General features: G+C 39.0%; 1 long non-coding RNA gene and 2 pseudogenes across 1 annotated transcript in view; 2 read left to right on the top strand and 1 right to left on the bottom strand.

Moving 5' to 3' along the window:
- Positions 1–892: 892 nt before the first annotated feature.
- The window catches only part of CYP4A43P (cytochrome P450 family 4 subfamily A member 43, pseudogene), a 79,297-nt pseudogene continuing 71,456 nt past the window's right edge, over positions 893–8,733 (top strand).
- Positions 2,400–8,733, top strand: part of LOC139362415 (uncharacterized) — a 22,210-nt gene continuing 15,876 nt past the window's right edge. The window contains exon 1 of the long non-coding RNA XR_011621289.1: positions 2,400–2,694. This is a non-coding gene — a long non-coding RNA (uncharacterized lncRNA). The remainder of the gene's footprint in view (positions 2,695–8,733) is intronic.
- LOC105494980 (tubulin alpha-1C chain-like) lies at positions 4,473–5,179 on the bottom strand (annotated as a pseudogene).

Below are 8,733 nucleotides of genomic sequence, written 5' to 3'. Positions count from 1 at the left end.
GTGAAAATGCCCTGCCCCACCTTAACTGATGACATTCCACCACAACAGAAGTGAAAATGGCCGGTCTTTGCCTTAAGTCATGACATTAGCTTGTGAAATTCCTTTTCCTGGCTCATCCTGGCTCAAAAAGCTCCCCCACTGAGCACCTTGTAACCCCCACTCCTGCCAGCCAGAGAACAACCCCCCTTTGACTGTAATTTTCCTTTACCTACCTAAATCCTATAAAACAGCCCCACCCTTATCTCCCTTTGCTGACTCTCTTTTCTGACTCAGCCCGCCTGCACCCAGGTGAATTAAAAAGCTTTATTGCTCACACAAAGCCTGTTTGGTGGTCTCTTCACATGGACCCACATGACAACAATGATGTGTCATTGTCGGTTCGTTAAATGTAAAAGTGTTATACTCTGGTAGAAGATGTTGATAATCAGGGAAGCTGGAAGGGAGGGGTAATATATGGGAACTCCCTGAACTTTCTGCTTAATTTTTCTGTGAATCTGAAACTTCTCTAATAAAATAAATTCTATCAAAAACATAAACAAAAAAGAACAGAGAATGAGAGAGAGGGAGATTTTTTACAAGAATGTATAGAGGTGCTACAAAGGATGACCAGATGGGAACTTTTAGATTCTGGAAGGGCACAGCAGTGCCTCAAAGCTTTCATATGGGTATGAGGTGTCATGCACATGGCTCCTATCTGAAAATCTAGTCCTTCTGGTCAACATCTTAGCAGTTTTCACCCTGCAGGCTTAATTAGACTTCCTCTTCCTTATGTCCCTTTCATTTTGAAAGCCCAGTGTTGCTCAGGGGGCATCTCCTTTGTATTTATGAGAGACCTGCATTCTCCCCGGCTCTGTTCTCTCAGGCTCTCTAGAACTCAGGACCTCCGAGAAGAATGGAGCCCTTCTGCCTTCAGGAACTCATGGCTTACCCTCTCTTGCGGCTGTTCCTCTTCTGCATGTCTCTGCTGCTCTTTCAGGTAATCAGGTTGTACCAGAGGAGGAGATGGATGATCAGAGCCCTGCACCAGTTTCCTGCACCTGGTTCTATGGCCACAGGGAGGTAAGATGAGAAAATTTGTTGGGGAGGTTAAGGGACAGAAACATGAGGTATTTAAAAAAAAAAAAAAAAAAACAGCACAGGCTGGTGGGTCATTATGTAATATGCAAAATGCTTTCACACCAATCTCATTTTGATTTTTACAAAAATTCTATGATATGAAGAAGAAAGATATTGTTATTCCTATTTTACAGGTAAGAAAACTGAAGCCAAAAATAGAGATGCAACTTTCCTGTGCTACCCACCTCATAAACGACAGAAATGAAACTTGAACCCTGGTCTTCTGATTGAAGGCCAAAGTCTTTACTACTTTCAGGACTCTGGGTGTTCTACAGAGAAATAGACCAAGCCAACTGTTAACAGGAAATATACAAAGATGCTACAGCTTCTAATGAAGCTGGAAATAGGAAAACATGTAGCAAATTAGAAAGGAAAGTAGAAAGATGAGCAGCAACCACAAATTAGTAAAAGGCATGTGGGACTTTGCTGCTTTGGAGGCAGATAAAGCATGAGTGGGCATATCCAGAGCAAAGACGAGGTAGGGAATCGGTGGTGACTAAGGGTTTACCTTGTACCAGGAATTTTATGTTTATAATCTCACTTAATTTTCATGGCAGCTTTGTGAAATATATTTGGTCTTCCTATTATACATGTGAGGAAATCATGGCCCTGATGACCTAGATAATGAATAAGTGTCAGATTGGGATTTGAACTTAAATCTCCAAAGCTGACGCTGGAGTGAGAAGACCAATCACTCAGCAACAGGTCCTGAGTACTTGCCCTGTGCCAGGAAGATTCTGTGGAGGTGCTGGAGACACATGGAGAAAAAAACAATGCCTTCAGCAATTGTGAACCTGTCTGATGGGGTGGTGTCCACAGGCCCTCAACTTAGCACGTGGTCCATCTAAGGGAAAGGGGTTCTCCTGGGGTGACAACATTTACTAACCAGTCATGACTTATCTTATGACAGTTTTACCCAGTACAGGAGTTTGAGGTGTATCATGAACTGATGGAAAAATACCCATGTGCCGCTCCCTTGTGGGTTGGACCCTTTACGATGTTCTTCAGTGTCCATGACCCAAACTATGCCAAGATTCTCCTGAAAAGACAAGGTAAAAACCAAGAGGGGCTTCCAGTACAGAGCAGCAACAAAAGAGTCTAAGGTTGTCTATTGCATTAGGGAAGGACAGCTTGAAGCATTTTTAAGGGAAATCCATCGTTTGATATGTAGAAGGAAAGATTCCATGTCCTCCTTGACATCATAGTCAGGACTCTATTGAGGGCTGTTGTAGAGAATTCTCTGATCCATTTCCAAGCAACCGTCTCTCCCTACATCGAAAATTTTTCTGATGCTTCCATCACGTTTACTTACCTCAGACCCCCAGGACTACCACTTACCACCACTGTGAACATACAGTGGGTTGGGGATGCAGAGGTGGTTTGCTTACAATTGGCTTAATGCCAGTGTTGCACAGAGATGAGTGTTCACCGTAGATGCTTTGCCCACCAATGATGCCTGTCCTCTGGGAATGGCCAGTGCCAGGTGGAGGCTCTGGCAAATGGACACCAGTTCTCCATCAGGTCCCTAGTGTGGGAATTCCATGGAATTGCAAAGCTGCTTCTTGGCCGTGGCAAGATGTATGTAGGATTCCCCTACTGGGCTTTCCTCAACTGCCTGTTGGCATGTAAGGCTGACCTTTGCCTCATTCTCCCAGCTACCTAGATGGCTCACTCAGTTATAAAATGCCTCCACACCTCTCTTCATGCTTCTGCAAAATTTCAAGCAGCCTATGGCTCTCTCATGTCACAGGTCACTCTGCCAGAATCACCACCTTTGCATCCTTGTTGAAAATGAATTGACAACATATGTATGGGTTTATTTTTGGACTCTGATATCTACACTTAATGCCAGTACCACATTGTTTTGGTGACTATAAGTTTGCAGTAAGTTTGAAATCAAGATGTATGAGTTCTCCAGCTTTGCTGTTCTTTTTCAAGGTGGTTTTGACTGTTTTGTTTCCCTTAAAATATCATAGAAATGTTAGAATTGGCTTTTCCATTTCTGCAAAGAAGGCCAATGTGATTTTCACAGGGATTCCATTGAATCTGCAGATCAACTTGGAGAGTATTGTCATCTGCACAGTATTGTCTTTCAATTTATTAACATGGATGTCTTTTTTCTTATGTACGTTTTCTTTAATTTCTTTCAGCAGTGTTTTTTAGTTTTCAGTATACAAGTCTTTTTTTTCATTTGTTAAATTTATTCTTAAGTATTTTATGTTTTGATGCTATTGTAAATAGAGTTTTTTAAACTTTCTTTTCAGACTGTTCATTGCTAGTGTACAGAAATACAACTGATTTTGGTGTGTTGATTTTGTATGCTGCAAAGTTTCTGAATTTGTTTATTAGCTCTGACAGTTTTCTTGCAGATTTTTTAGGATTTTCTATATTTAAGATCATGTAATTTGTGAATACAGATAACTGTAGTTTTTCTCCTTCCAATTTGGATGGCTTTTTTCCTTTTCATTGCCCAATTGCTCTAGCCAGTGTTACAGTGTTGAATGTAAGTTGTGAAAGTAGATGTCTCTGTCATGATCGTAGGGGGAAAGATTTGAGTCTTGCACCACTCAGTGTAATACTAACTGTAAGTTTTTCATATATGCCTTTTAGCATGTCGAGAAACTTTCTCTGTAATCCAAGTTTACTGAGTTTTTATCATGAAAGGGTGTTATGTTTTGTAAAATATTTTTCCTGTAACAACTGAGATCATCATGTGGTTTTTTTCTTCATTCTATTAAAGTGCTCTTGCATTCCTGGAATAAATCCCACTTGGTCATTATGTAAAATTGCCTAATATCCTGCTGGACTCCATTTGCTAGTATTTTTTGAAGAATTTTTTTATCTGTATTCATAAGGAATATTGGGCCATACTTTTCTTTTTTTGTACTATTTTGTCTGGCTTAGGCATCAGGGTAATGCTGGCATCATAGAAGGAGTTAGGAAGTGCTCCTTCTCTCCTTCTTCTGTTTTATAGAAGAGTTTTAGAAGTATTGGCCCTAATTTATCTTTAAATGTGTGGTAGAATTCATCAGCAAAGCACTCAGGTCCTGTGCTTTTCTTTATTAGCGATTTTTGATTGCTAGTTCATTCTCTTTACCTTACCAGCTATAGGTCCATTCAGATTTTCTACTTGTTCTTGAGTCAGTTTGGTAGTTCTTGTGCTTTCAAGAATTTGTCCAATTCATCTAGGTTACACAATTCGTCAGCATACAATTGTTCATAGTATCCTCTTTATTGACATTTAACATGGAAACATCACTTTTATTGACAGTTTAGGGCCACAATGAACAGACAGTTTCACTGAACAGAAATAGGACAGTCTCAAGACAACAGAGTATAAAATTGTAGGAAAAGGGTTAATATTCTTCACCCTCATCCTCTCCCTCTGTGCTATCTGCTCCAACCTCCTCATAATCCTTCTTAAGGGCAGCCATGTCCTCTCCTTCCTCTAGCCACTCATTCATATACCAGTGAACAGAGGCATGCTTATCATACATCAGGTCAAACGTGTGGTCCAGGGAAGCCCAGGCCTCAGCAACTGCTGTGGTGTTGCTCAGCATGCACACAGCTCTCTATACATTGACCAGGTCTCCCCCAGGTACCTCACGGGGAGGCTGGTAATTAATACCAACCTTAAAACCAGTGGGATACCAATCCACAAACTGGATAGTAGGCTTGGTCTTGATGGTGGTGATGGCAGCATTGACATCTTTGGGGACCATGTACCAATGGTACAACAGGCAGCAAGCCATGTATTTACCATGGCAAGAGTCACATTTCACTATCTGGTTGGCTGGCTCAAAGCAAGCATTGGTGATCTTTGCTACAGCAAGTTGTTCGTGATAGGCTTTCTCAGCAGAGATGATGAGGGCATATGTGGTCACAGGGAAATGGATGCAGAGGCAGTGCACCAGTTTGGTCTAGACTTCTGTCAGATTAACATTCAGGGCTACATCAAATCTGAGGGAAGCAATGATGGAGGACACAGTCTGCCTAGTTAAAGCTAGTGTAGGTTGGGCACTCAATATTAAGGTTTCTCCACAGATGTCATAGATGGCCTCATTGTCTGCCACGAAGGCACAATCAGAGTGCCACAGGGTGATGTGGGAGATGAAGATAGAATTATACAACTATAGCTGTGGAAATAATGGGGGGTTGGGTATGTGGAGAACTCCAACTTGGACTTCTTGCCATAATCAACAGAAAGAACATTCCACCAGCAGAGAAGTGAACCCAGAATAGGTCCCCTCACCAAAGCAGTAAAAAACCAAGAAATTCTGAAGACCTGTGCACTAGTCAACCATCTTGCAAATTCAGTCCAAGATGAGGTCAATATAATCCCCTTGCCTATGCAATAGTGCCCTCAAGTATAGTTATAGGCAGCATCTTCCTTGCCTGTGATGAGCTGCCCAGGGTGGAAGAACTGGCAGTAGGTGCCAGTGTGAACTTTGTCAATGACTCCAGGTTCAACATCTACAAACACTGCCCTAGTCACATGGTTGCCAGCACCTGCCTCACTGAAGAAGGTACTGAAGGAGTCATTTCTTCCCACAATAGTCTTGTCTCTTGGCCTTGCCATCAGGCTAGAGGCCATGTTCCAGGCAGTAGAGATCCTAGCAGGAACTGCCAATCTGGACATCAGCCTAGCCAATGTGGAGCTGCACTCACATATGACAGGGACTTTTCAGGTTCTGCAAGGTTGAAGGAGGTGAAGGGACAGCAACAAGGATCTCCCACTAACAGACAACCACGGAGTCCAAGGGAGTAGTCCATGGTGTCCTCTTATAATCCTTTTATTATCTGTAATAATAAGTTGATAGTAATGTCCCTACTTTCATTTCTGATTGTAGTAACTTGATTCTTCTCACTTTTCTTGATAATCTAATTAAAGTTTTGTCAATTTTGTTAATCTTCTCAAAGAAATAATTTTTATTTGTTGATTTTTTTCTGTTGTTTTCCTGTTTTTATTTTATTTATCTCAGCTGTAATCTTTATTATTTCTTTCTTTCAGTAGCTTTGGGTTTCATTTGCCCTTCTTTTTCCAGTTCATTAAAGTATACAGTTAGGGTATTGATTTAAGGACTTTATTTTTTAAATGAAGATATTTAAGCTATAAAAATCTCATTAAGCACCGCTTTTGCTGACTTCCATAACATTGGGTATATTGTTTTCATTTTCATTTGCCTTGAAATATTTTCTAATGTCTCTTATGATTTATTCCTTGTCCCTTTGGTTGTTTAAGCATGTCTTGTTTAATATTCATGTTCTGTGAATTTTCCTGTTTCACTTCTGATACTGATTTCTAGTTTTATTCTATTTCTACTTTTATTCTATGGAGAGGTATTTTTGTATGATTTCAATCTTTTTAAATTTATTGAGACTTTTTTTGTGACTTACCATATGATCTATGCTGAAAAATGACCCATGCACTCTTGAGAAGAACATGTAATCTGCTGTTGTTAGGTGGAGCATTTAGAACATGTCTGTTTGGCATAATTATAGTGTTGTTCAAGTTCTCTATTTCCTTATTAATTTTTTGTATTGTTCTGTCCATTATTGAAAGGGATGTAGTGAATTCTCCAATTATAATGTTAGAACTGTCTATTTTTCCCTTAAATGCTGTCAGCTTGCCTCATATACTGTGGGGTTCTATTGTTAGGTATATATGTATATATTTATTACTGTTATATCTTCTTGATGGATTGACTCCTTAACAATACATAATGTCTTTCTTTATGTCACAATATTTTAAAGTATATTTAACTGATAATCACCCTGCTCTCTTTTCCTTACTGTTTGCATAGAACACCTTTTCTACCCTTTCACTTTTAACCTCTTTGTTTCTTCAGAGCTAAAGTGAGTCTCTTGTAAGCAGCATATTAGTGGATCCCATTTTTTAGTCCATTCTGCCAATCTCTGCCTTTTAATTGAATAGTTTAACCCAGTTACATTTAAAATAATTACTGATAAGGAAGCACTTATTTCTGACATTTCACTGTTGGTTTTTTATATGTCTTATACCGTTTTTTAGAGATAGCATCTTGCTCTGTCACCTAGGGTAGGGTGCAGTGGTGCCATCATAGCTCACTGCATCCTCTAGCTCTTGGGCTCAAGTAATTCTCCCACTTCAGCCTCCTGAGTAGTTGGGACTATAGGCCTGCACCACCATGCCTGGATAATTTTTTCTTTTGTATAGACAAGGGTCTCACTATGTTGTCCAGGCTGGTCTCAAACTTCTGGCTTCAAACAATGCTTCCCCATCCATCTCCCAAAGTGCTGAGACTACAAGTGTCACCACTGTGCTCAGCCTGTCATCTATATTTTATGTTCCTCACTTCCTCCATTACTGCCTACTTTGGTGTTTAATTAATTTTTGTTTTTTCGTATGGTGACATTTTTATGTTACTCTTCTCATTTCCTTATCTGTATATTTTTAGTTATTTTCATAGTGGTTAATGTGGGATTACAATTAATATCTTAAAGCTATATCAACTTGGTTTAAATTAATACAAATTTAGTTCAATAGTATCCAAAAATTCTCATCCTATACATCTCCATCTCTATATATTGTTATTGTCACAGATTGCATCTTTATACATTGTGTGCCCATAACATAGATTTATAACTGTTGTTTTATGCATGTGTATGTATACCATGTAAGCAAAAAGAGGAATTAAAAACCAAAGATACAATAATACTGACTTTTATGTTTACCTATGTAGTTACCCTCACCAGTGTTCATTTTTTTACATGGCTCTGAGTTACTGCTTAGTGATCTTTCATTTCAGCCTGAAAGGCCTGCTTTAGCACTTCTTGTGGAGTAGGTCTATTAAAAACAAACCCTCTCAACTTTTGTTTATAGGGAATGTCATAATTTCTCTTTCATTCTTGAAGGATCATTTTGCTAAATATATAATTCCTAGTTGGCTTTTTTTCCTTTCAGCAGTTTGAATATTTCATCTCACTGCCTTCTGACCTCCATGGTTTCTGATTAGAAATAGGCTGTTAATTTTATTGAAGATCTCTTGTATGAGATGAGTCACCTTCTCTGTTGCTGCTTTCCAGATTTTCTCTTTATCTTTGGCTTTCAACAAATTGATTCTAATGTGTCTCAGGGTGAATCTCTTTGAGTTTATCCTGCTTGTAGTTCATTGGGCTTCTTTTCCTATAGATTCATGTCTTTCCTCAAATTTTGGATATTTTCAGTCATTATTTCTTCAGTGTTAGTTCTCTCTCTTCTCTCTTTTGGGACTTCAATTATGCATATGTTAGTATGCTTGAGGGTATCCCACAGGTGTCTTAGAACCATTCATTTTTTTCATTCTGTTTTCTATTTCTGCTCCTCAGATTCAACAATCTCAATTGACCTATCTCCAACTGCTAATTTTTTCTCTCCCTGCTCAAATCAACTGCTGAAACCTTATAAACTTTTTGTTTCAGTTACTGTATACTCCAGTTCCGGAACTTTATTTGTTTCTGTTCACAACTTCTATGTCTTTGTTAATATTCTCTATTGTTCATACATTAGTATTTTGGTTTTGTTTCATCTTTGGCTGTGGTTTATTTTAGGTCTTTGAGCATATTTAAGACAGTTGATTTAAAGTTGTCTAGTAAGTC

The sequence above is a fragment of the Macaca nemestrina genome, chromosome 1 (assembly GCF_043159975.1).
Source record: "Macaca nemestrina isolate mMacNem1 chromosome 1, mMacNem.hap1, whole genome shotgun sequence".
Lineage (NCBI taxonomy): Eukaryota > Metazoa > Chordata > Mammalia > Primates > Cercopithecidae > Macaca > Macaca nemestrina.
The sequence above is the reverse complement of the archived record's forward strand: the minus strand, read 5'-3'. Positions and strand labels throughout refer to the sequence as shown.